The sequence below is a fragment of the Teleopsis dalmanni genome, chromosome 2, assembly GCF_002237135.1.
Source record: "Teleopsis dalmanni isolate 2A chromosome 2, ASM223713v2, whole genome shotgun sequence".
Taxonomy (NCBI): domain Eukaryota; kingdom Metazoa; phylum Arthropoda; class Insecta; order Diptera; family Diopsidae; genus Teleopsis; species Teleopsis dalmanni.
The window spans coordinates 52,232,634-52,242,295 of NC_051847.1; the positions used below are offsets into that span (position 1 = coordinate 52,232,634).

General features: G+C 29.0%; 1 long non-coding RNA gene across 1 annotated transcript; it reads right to left on the reverse strand.

Moving 5' to 3' along the window:
- Window positions 1-9,007: 9,007 nt before the first annotated feature.
- Window positions 9,008-9,634, reverse strand: LOC119685012. The gene is made up of 3 exons (XR_005252776.1): window positions 9,319-9,634; window positions 9,180-9,254; window positions 9,008-9,106 (listed from the first exon to the last, which is right to left on the reverse strand). It is a non-coding gene; the product is annotated as an uncharacterized LOC119685012 (long non-coding RNA).
- Window positions 9,635-9,662: the final 28 nt, after the last annotated feature.

Below are 9,662 nucleotides of genomic sequence, written 5' to 3' on the forward strand. Positions count from 1 at the left end.
AACTAGCGAACGATAGAGTTGTATGTGATTCAAGTCTTCAAATCTACACTTTGAATTAGATTAAAGAGTAGAAATTAAATTAAATAGTGCAGACACCAAGAAAGTGCAGTGAAAAAGTGAAGGTCTTAACGCAGATAAAAAACCAAAAGAGCATGGTTTGCAACACCAATATAAAAGATAGCCTCCCCGAAGTAATACGAAAACGATTCTGGGGGGAATAATCTCTCCGAATAGTGGGATAGTAGTCCATATACTACTTATTATTATGTTAGGGATTCGCATGCATCATTCCGTCCACCACGGTCGATTTGACAGTGCATAAAGTATTCCACCTCTTCACCACCAACAAAAAAAAATTTTTCTATGACCTTATTATTATTATTAAATAATAAGGTATAAATACACTCCGATCTAACTAAATCAATTCTAGACTATTTACAAATCTCGAAATTACTGTGGGTTTAATTTTACTCAAATAATTTACGACTAAAATCCCGCTTCCAAGGTAGTCAAATATACTTCTTGCCGCCGCTGAGTAGTTGCATAGAATATATTCTGATGTTTCCTTCTTCTCATGAAATTGTTGACAGGAATCACTTTCTACCGCATCTATATTCTTCATATAAATATTGAATAAATAAATAAATACAGTATCCCGTAAGAAGTTCAGTGTAGAGTTTAATATTGCTTCTGCTAAGGTTTAGGATAGGGTCAACTTTGATGTGTTCAGGATCAATGAATCTTCTTGACTGCCGTATACCTGTTTGGGCTCTCCAGTGTTCAAGTAGATTTTGTAGATTTTCTCCTGTTCACATAACAAATTATTTGTGAAGCTATTTGTTGCGCCACAGAAATGCTCTGGCCAATGAAAGGAGTACATACACATTTCTCTGCTATGAAGTCTGCTATTTGAAGAAACTCAAAAATTTGAATTGCCAAATTGACACTTATCCATATTTGAACTAACTGGACTTGATGTACGAGACTGGAGACTGCATCTGCACGATGTAGAGGCGCCTAGGAAGACATGCTTCGTCAGGCCGAAACTCGGTAACGGGTTGTTATGACCAAATAAGTAAGCAAGTAAGTAAGTACTTAACAGCGAAGGTTACATACTTTTGAGTCTACCTACCCTAAGATTGTTTTAACGCCTTAACACTAAATCAAATTGATTAATTACCAATTAAGACGGTCCTGATTTAATTTTTATTTTTAAAATAACTAGCATTCTATCTATGACAAACACAATAATTGATAATTTGCTATAAAAATGTTAAATCATTTTATTATTTATTATTGCATTTATTCAATAGAACAAATTCCATTGTAAAGCAAAATACGTTTAAGCATTCGTTAAACGTTGGTCCTTTATCTTTGGTAATACAAAATGTTCTAGGATACTTTCAAGCGTAACGTTTGGCCTTTATTGCAAGCAATAAATTACTAGCAATTGTTGCTCACTTTTTCATTGATAACAGCAACAATTTTTCTACACTAAAGCCAACAATAAAATATTTGAAATCGTAGCCAGTGTGAATAGTGCAAAATAAAAAAAAGGGTGCATTTGTTACAAAAATGCATCTATAACAGAAACCAAGCGCATAGGCTTGTGGTTTTCAGGTGCGCCTTTACTGAGGTCATTCCGGGTAATGTTACGAATCAGATAGTTTTGCCATTTTTGTTTATATTGTTGTAATGGATGATGTTGGTTGAAAGATGTAAGTTTATAGGTTTTACTCCAGAATTTCAGCATAGCTACAGAATGGAGAGTAGAGAAATGGAATAGAGAAAAATAACTATTTTATCATTAAATTTATATGAAAAATGCTTAATTTAGAAGTTTTTGATATAAACTTACTTTATTCTTCTTACTCTTTATATAAAAACTTTTTTATTAGTTTTGATATTGATGGATGTAATATTTAAGTAACTTAATAGCACTTCAAGAATTACCTATTTCTTACCACATTTGCTTAGAAACACACTGGAAACATTTGAATAAAATTAGAAATTATTTTTACTTATACAGATTCAAATAACAAAGAAAAGACAATAATTTTAATTAATTTATTGAAATTAATTTTAAAAAAATTCGAGTATTTCTTAAGACCACTCATGATGAGTACTTGATAATACTCGAAATAACGTTGTATGGTCAGTCAAATTTCAATAAATTAACTATAATTTTTGTCTTTGCCTTTTCTTTGCTATTCAAATCCGTTTAACTATTAAATAGTTTTTTTTCGTCATAGAGATGCGTCACTCTTGGCAAGAAAAAATTAACATTATTATTACTTCTATTTTGTATGTTGATTACCATGATTTCATATAAAATTTCGATTTTTGTAAATTTAAAAAAAAAACAAAGCAAGTATTACTACAACTTATACCATCAATTTATGCAATTTAAAGTGCTTAATACGCTTACCACTAATTACTGCCAAGTTTTTAAATACTATTGTTAAGGAATTACTTTGAAACTCTTTTGAAGATAATAAGTAACTTTAAAGCTATTTTCGCACTTTACAAATTTTCAATGCCAACACACAAGTATCATATTATAATTGCGATACATGAAGTATCTAAAGAGTACTTGCATGACATCCGTGATGTTTGTGTATGCAAGCCATTGAATGCATCTACAGATTTAAATGCAATTTCACGTACGGATTACTGACAAAAGCAAATTACTTTTCTTTTGTTTTCCAAAATAATTGCAATAACTTGACTACTCAAAATTACCAAAATTTTACACAAAAATGATAATTGCCTTAATTTTTTATTAGAGCTCCTATGGAATCACAAAGACAATGTTACCTTGAGTTAAATAATTACTTTTAATAGTCCTCAAATAAATATTTTAAATGAAGGGAAATCATCTAGGCTTAACTTTGATTAAATTCTTAAAATTTTAAATAGGTGAACTACAGTAAAATAAAAAACAGAAAATACACTATAAAATCTCTTCAGAACAGCTAATCGAAAATTTCAGATTTAGAAAAATACAACTTCACATAGTAAACTATAGTCATGGGTCTCTGACTCAGTTTTCATATATATGTACATATCTTTGTATAAGATATGAGTATGGTAGACATATACTATATATATACTATAGTCAATATATGTACTATAGTATACTATAGTCAAGGTATCTGGCTTAATTTTCATATCCATTTCTTATTTTAAGATATAAGTATGGCAGACGTTCCAAATATAGGTCTTTCATATATAATCTCCCATATCATAGTTGGTTTCAAAACTTAAAATTTTAAACTAAAATATGTAGTGGCACATCAGTATGTATTTGATACTTAGACAGAGGAGGAACCAATCAGTTGATTATAATGGCAGAAGAATTTTTACCATTAATTGTAAAAATAAAGTCCCTTCTATCCATTTGTATAGAAAATTAGAATAAAAAAAAGAATGCCATTGAGTCAAATACTAATTCCGAATAAGCCTCTGTGAATATACAATGAGTTAAGAGGTGGTGTTGATTCGCTATCAACAAGTGGTCAAAAACCAAAATAATTTTAATACTCAGAGTAAACTCATAAGAAACCTAATATAAATGCGTATAATTGTTTATCTCATACACCACGCGAGTTTTTGACCAAACACGGCACCACTGTCATCGCTCAGGCACCATATTCGCCAGATCTGGATCCGTGCGACTTTTTCCTGTTCCCGAAACTCAAATTGCCCCTTTGTGGTAAGCGTTTGATTGTCGATTGATTCGGTAAAAGAGAATTCGCCGAAGGAACTAAAAGCCATACCTTCACGGGCCTACGAAAAGTGTATGGAAGATTGGGTTAAGCGTTAGCATATGTGTATCGGTTCAATAGAAGCATATTTTGAAGAAGATAAAATAAATTTGGAATAAAATTTAAATTTGTGTGTTTTATTTACAAAATCCGAGTACTTTTTGAGCAGAAGGTATTTTGTTTGTGTTCTTAAATTTTTTTGCGTGCATTAAATTAGGATTTTTTTTAGTAGAAAATTATATGCACAATATATTATACAATAACAGGAAAATCTTTCTAGATTGTGACGTAGTACTCGTGAATGAATCATTTACATCATTTTTGTGTCGAGTGACGGTGTTTATGAGTATTATATGACAATAATATAAATCATTATAAGTGCTATCAGATGTATGCATGAATTAGGTGAAGTCGAATACACGAAAAAGAGAGTCTCAATGCATACAAATGAAAGACAGCCAATGATTCGAGTAGAATTCAAATGTTAAGTACTTATTGCAGTTCTCTGATAAAGATAAAATACAAAAGATTAATTACTGAAACAATTATGAACTCTTATACCACCAAAGAAAAAAAGTACATTAAAATCATTAAAATATTTTAATTTTATTTTTCAAGAATAAAATAGTCACAGCGTTCTGTCAGTTATTTTTACAATTATTTCATTCGCTGAATTTGGTTAATTAACTTTATTTTGCGCTTTCAAATAAATTTTATTATTAATGAATATTTCAAAATATATTTCAATAATTTTTAAATGTAATGATTTCTGAACGTAATGAGATAAATTTTTTTTTTATTTATTTAATTTTATTTTTTGGTTTTTTATTGATTTGTGGTTTTTTGCATTTAAAATCAAAATGCAAACAAAATTTAAATTTAAAAAACCATAAACTCTATTTTGTGGACAGTATTTATTTACCAATGCTAACCTATTTATACATTCGTACATAACTATAACATATATATATAAATATAAAATATTTTGCAATATCAAGAGATTCAAAATTCAATTCAATTTACAAAGAGAAAGCAGATTTCATTTTATTGAATTGAATTAAATAATAAAAAATAATAATATAATTAAATAAAATGATTATGCATAAAATTGCTGAGTTCAATTTTAGTAACATTTCACATTACAAATACGTACAGTTTACATACATGCTTTTCCCTGCCACATATTTTATCCCTTCCACATACTCGTATTTTAGTCCTTCACATATCCATAGATACAAGTTCTATAAAAGCCTTTACACGTAATCAATTTGCAATATGTTTACGTGTATTAATTATTATTCATATGCAGTATATTCGTTTATGAGTATATGAGTTTCATATCCGGATTAAATGTAATCGTTTCCCAAATTTATTTGAAATACTTTTTACCTTCTCCAGTGAGCAGCATTTCAGTTACGGATGAATGTAGTCCAGTGGAAACCGGACTAACAGAAGCATTAAGAACACACTGTGAATGTCTCATAAGAATTTCGTTCCTAATTATAAATAAGGACATTGAATCAATTTATTAAATTTTAAAATAACCAATTAGTGCATTTTGCATACAGTTCAAAATTTTATCAAATAAATTACTACAATTAGCAATTAGGAGCAATGAAGCCTAAATATATGCTATGATTTGTTGAGAAATACTCACAGGAGATTTGTAGTCATTTACATTAAATTTTTAATATGAATTTTAATAGGTCTTCGTCTTACGTCAAACTAACTTAATTATACTAATATAATAATGTATTTATGCTGTATAGCGCAAATATGAAATCTAAGGTCTTAAGACCTCATTTGACATTTTTTATTTGTAATATGTTGTATGCTCTTTAATTAAGTTCATATGACGACATAAAGGATTGATTTCAAAGTCGTAACGTAAATACCAATATAACTGTAGTCATGCTTACTTAAGTCATCAATTCTGCTGACTTAATACATCCTCAAGTCATCAATTTTGCTGACTAAATACATGCTCAAATTACAAACTTTGGTGATTGTAAAATCGACCTGAAGTGAACTATATATATAAATAAATACCTAGCTTCTTTTAATTACATCATTTCTAAAACTTTTACAATCGCGAAGCCTCCTTGAAATTGGAAATTCGACGCTGTATACTAAATTGCAGTTACATACCTAATTTAAATCTAAGGTAGATGAAGATTCTTGCCAGATCACAAGACACAGCTAAGCCAAATTGGACAAACCTTGTAACAGTCAGCTGCTGTACTGAAATGGAACCAATAGAGTACTACAGTATCAGTGCTACGATATCACTATGTAGGAAGAGGAGTAATAAGACTCAGTTCATCTTCTAAAGACTTTTTTCAGCGCTGTGGCTCTGCATACGAGGAAGATGCAGAGGGGCTCAAAATCTCCGGCCCCCTTTCTTTTTAAATTAAGGACATCTATTTGAATTGTGGTCAGGTGTTCTCAAAGAAAGTCGTACGTGCTGTATATTTAGAAATTTTTCCATTAAGGTGGCTCTGCAGGTCGAATGTACGGGCGGTTTCTCATCCGTGGTATCACAGCAGACCATTGTAAGTGCTTAAGTGAATGCATAAGGCGGCTACTCCAACCTAAACTAATCTATATACCTAATAGTGCTATCTTTTTGCTGAATACTTGTGTATTTTGCGTACAACTAAATATTCACGTTAAATAGCTTTGAAACTCTGATTAACATTAAAATATACATTGAAAATTAATTAAAAAAAGTTCGATTTGTAATTTAAGCATACACCATAATCATATGTTGCTAACCATCTTACCAGACATTGACATATTCAATACTTTTCTTATTTATTCTACTATATGATACAATATGGCTGTCATAATCTTTAACCACAATTATAACTATAGTTTTTCGTACATTAATCTTCAATCCAGTTGTCAGTTAAATTAATATTAATCACAATATTCTAATGCAGATGTCTGAAGACTAGCCTAAATCCATATCGTAAATATGTTTGAACAGAGTCGTTCGGTTAATTGTTTTATTCTTAGAAATGAGAGATAGGTTTCGAATAGTAGTGAACTACAACAACAAAAATTATTTTTATATTATTTTAATTAATTGTATTTTTGGCTGACCATACAACTGTTTCGAGTAACATCAGTGATGTATCATCTAATACTAAAATTTAAACTATTGGTAGAATTATAGAGTTTTTTCATTATTGGTTTCTCACAGTTTTCCCACTATTGATTTAAAACTAAGTGACAGCACTCATTATTTAAACTTCCATATTTGAACCAATTATAAATAAGTTTGATAATATTCATGCATTTATAATGCATACAATTTATTTCTAATGTGCTCCAAAGGTGACGTCTATTAATGCTATCAAATGCTTTTTTGTATATCAATAAACTTTCTTTAAATAAATCAGCATTGCATCTAAATAATCCAAATTGAATTTATATTTTGTCTGCAGATATTTATTAAAATTTTAGCAAAGTAAAAAAACTTGACTGATTTTTTATTGATGACTTATAGGATCAGTTGTTGATGGTAAAAACATCTGAAGGATGTATTAACTCATAGTTAAAATTCACGTGGAATACTGACAATTTGCATTTATTATCGCACTATCGTACATTTTTCTAAATAATTTCTTTGCATAAAACTAACTATAATTATTTAAACAATAATCTTTTTTTATAATTTTGGCAATTTTTAAAAGAAAAAATAAATTTTCTATGCTTAACCTGATATACTTAAACATTATAATTTCAATCATTTCTATGACTCAAAAACTCTTCTATATGGTGTACTTAAACAACAATATTTTACTACAATAAACAAATTTTAAATAAAAAAAAAAATTTAGTAATGTTAATATAGTTAATAAAGCAACAGCTATGCTGAAGTGAGGCTATCTTCGTTGCTCTGTTAGTAATAAATAAAATTAATATGAAATTTTTGTAGCAAACACATTTTTTATATAAATTCCGACTACAATATAGAAGAATAAATGGAAACTCTATAGAAAAAATCATTTCCAAAATGGAGACACTTTATGCAAAAGTGAAGTGTATAAATTACACTTCATCATGAATTTATTATTTAATCCAAAGTCCATGCTAACGTTCCCTTATTCGCTTCTCATTTAAGGTGGCCGCCAGTACTACTGGGGCAGTGCTGTTGCGTATCCGTGGATGAGCCTGTTCACATGCCTGTTTTAGCGCACAGCTTCCATCGTCCTTTATTGCTAGTTTAACTGAAAATTCATGAATGTCCTTTTCCGTTTCAACGAAGCATCAGTTTTTTTAACTATAAAATGCAAGTTAAGCACGTTTTTTAACTGAGTTTAATTTTTTAAAATTAAAAGTAACTTCGCTAGTTAAAGGAGTGGATTGAATATCTGCACTACAATTCAAAACGGAATTTATCTAAGTTCATTATTTGAATAACTGCATATATTTGTAAGATAGCTTATTTTCATCTGACAACGTTTTTATTATGGAACATACTTCTATTTTTATTGTAAGTATAATAATAAAGAAAAAACGTGTCAGAAAAATTCCTCTTTAAATTATTTATTTATTACTTAAGGTAAATTAGAATTTATTTCATAGGAAACAAGACCTAAATTGCCACTAGTGTATTATTGTAATGTTTTCCAGACAGAGTTGCTGCTTTTTACGTCGAAATTAAATTAGTTCTCCAGCTGATATATGGGTATGTTTATATCATTGAAAAGCTGTAACGGAATGTTGCAAATCTGTAAAGATCGATAGACCTGTTTGCTCTATATTTACACTTCCATATACATCAATATATCTTTAATGCAAACTACACAATAGTTTCTCGGTATCTCTAAACAAAATTCCTTTTAGATAGGTTATTATAAAAGATCTTCGTAGTATTTTGGATCATCTTAGAGTCTAGGTGAGCTAGACTTAGGCTCTAAGTATAAATTATTTGCATTTTGTAATAATAATATGTAATAATATATAAAGTAGTAACTCCTGATGGGTCTATGAATCAAATCTTAAACAAGACTTTAGATCAATCTTGCAGATCTTATTAGTGTGATTTCAAGGAATTTCCTAATATGTAGACCCGTTTACCTAAAGTCTATAAATTATGTTTAAAAAAATAAAACATTATTCACTTACTATATTAATATTTAAAAAGATTGAAGCACAATTTATTGTATGGATTTTAAACTATTTTATTTTTAAATGTTTATAAAAAAAGATTTCATATTAAAATACCATATATTTATTCATTTTCATCTACAGTGTTAGGCTATACTTGTTAGAGGCTTATATTGTATTCAACATATTACATATCAAAATATTTGGGAAAACATATTTTCCTGAAAATAAGAGAATAACAAATTAATTATCTTTAAAATTAATCCCCTTAAAATATAAACTAGATCAACTCACCAATTGAGAATGCACTTTTATTAATTTCCAATTCCCATATTCTACGTAAATTTTGTAAGTTAGGTGTTCTAAAATCTTATAAAAAAATCAAAAATTGAGTAGATATTCGATAATATCTAAAAACTTACTTCGAACTTACAAGATGTGTATAAAAAAATTTGTTTGTATCGAGATTGAACTATTCAAATATGACTTTAAGCTTAGGAGGATTCCGCATCTTTAGAAGGCATCACAATGGTGTTTGATTGCCAAACTCAGAATGGAGTTTGATTTCCAAAATTACTGTTCTGTTCGCAATCTTCTATCTGCTTCCAATATGGAAAAGTTGAACGTATGTACAAAGACACCAAGAGATCTACGCCCGGCCAGATCTTCACGCTCCTTAAGTAAGTTAGTAAATCGTCCGGTTTGTAAAACTCGTACGAATTCTTCGTTTCTCTTGGAAATAAAAAAAATTAAATTTTTTCTATGCAATATCACACA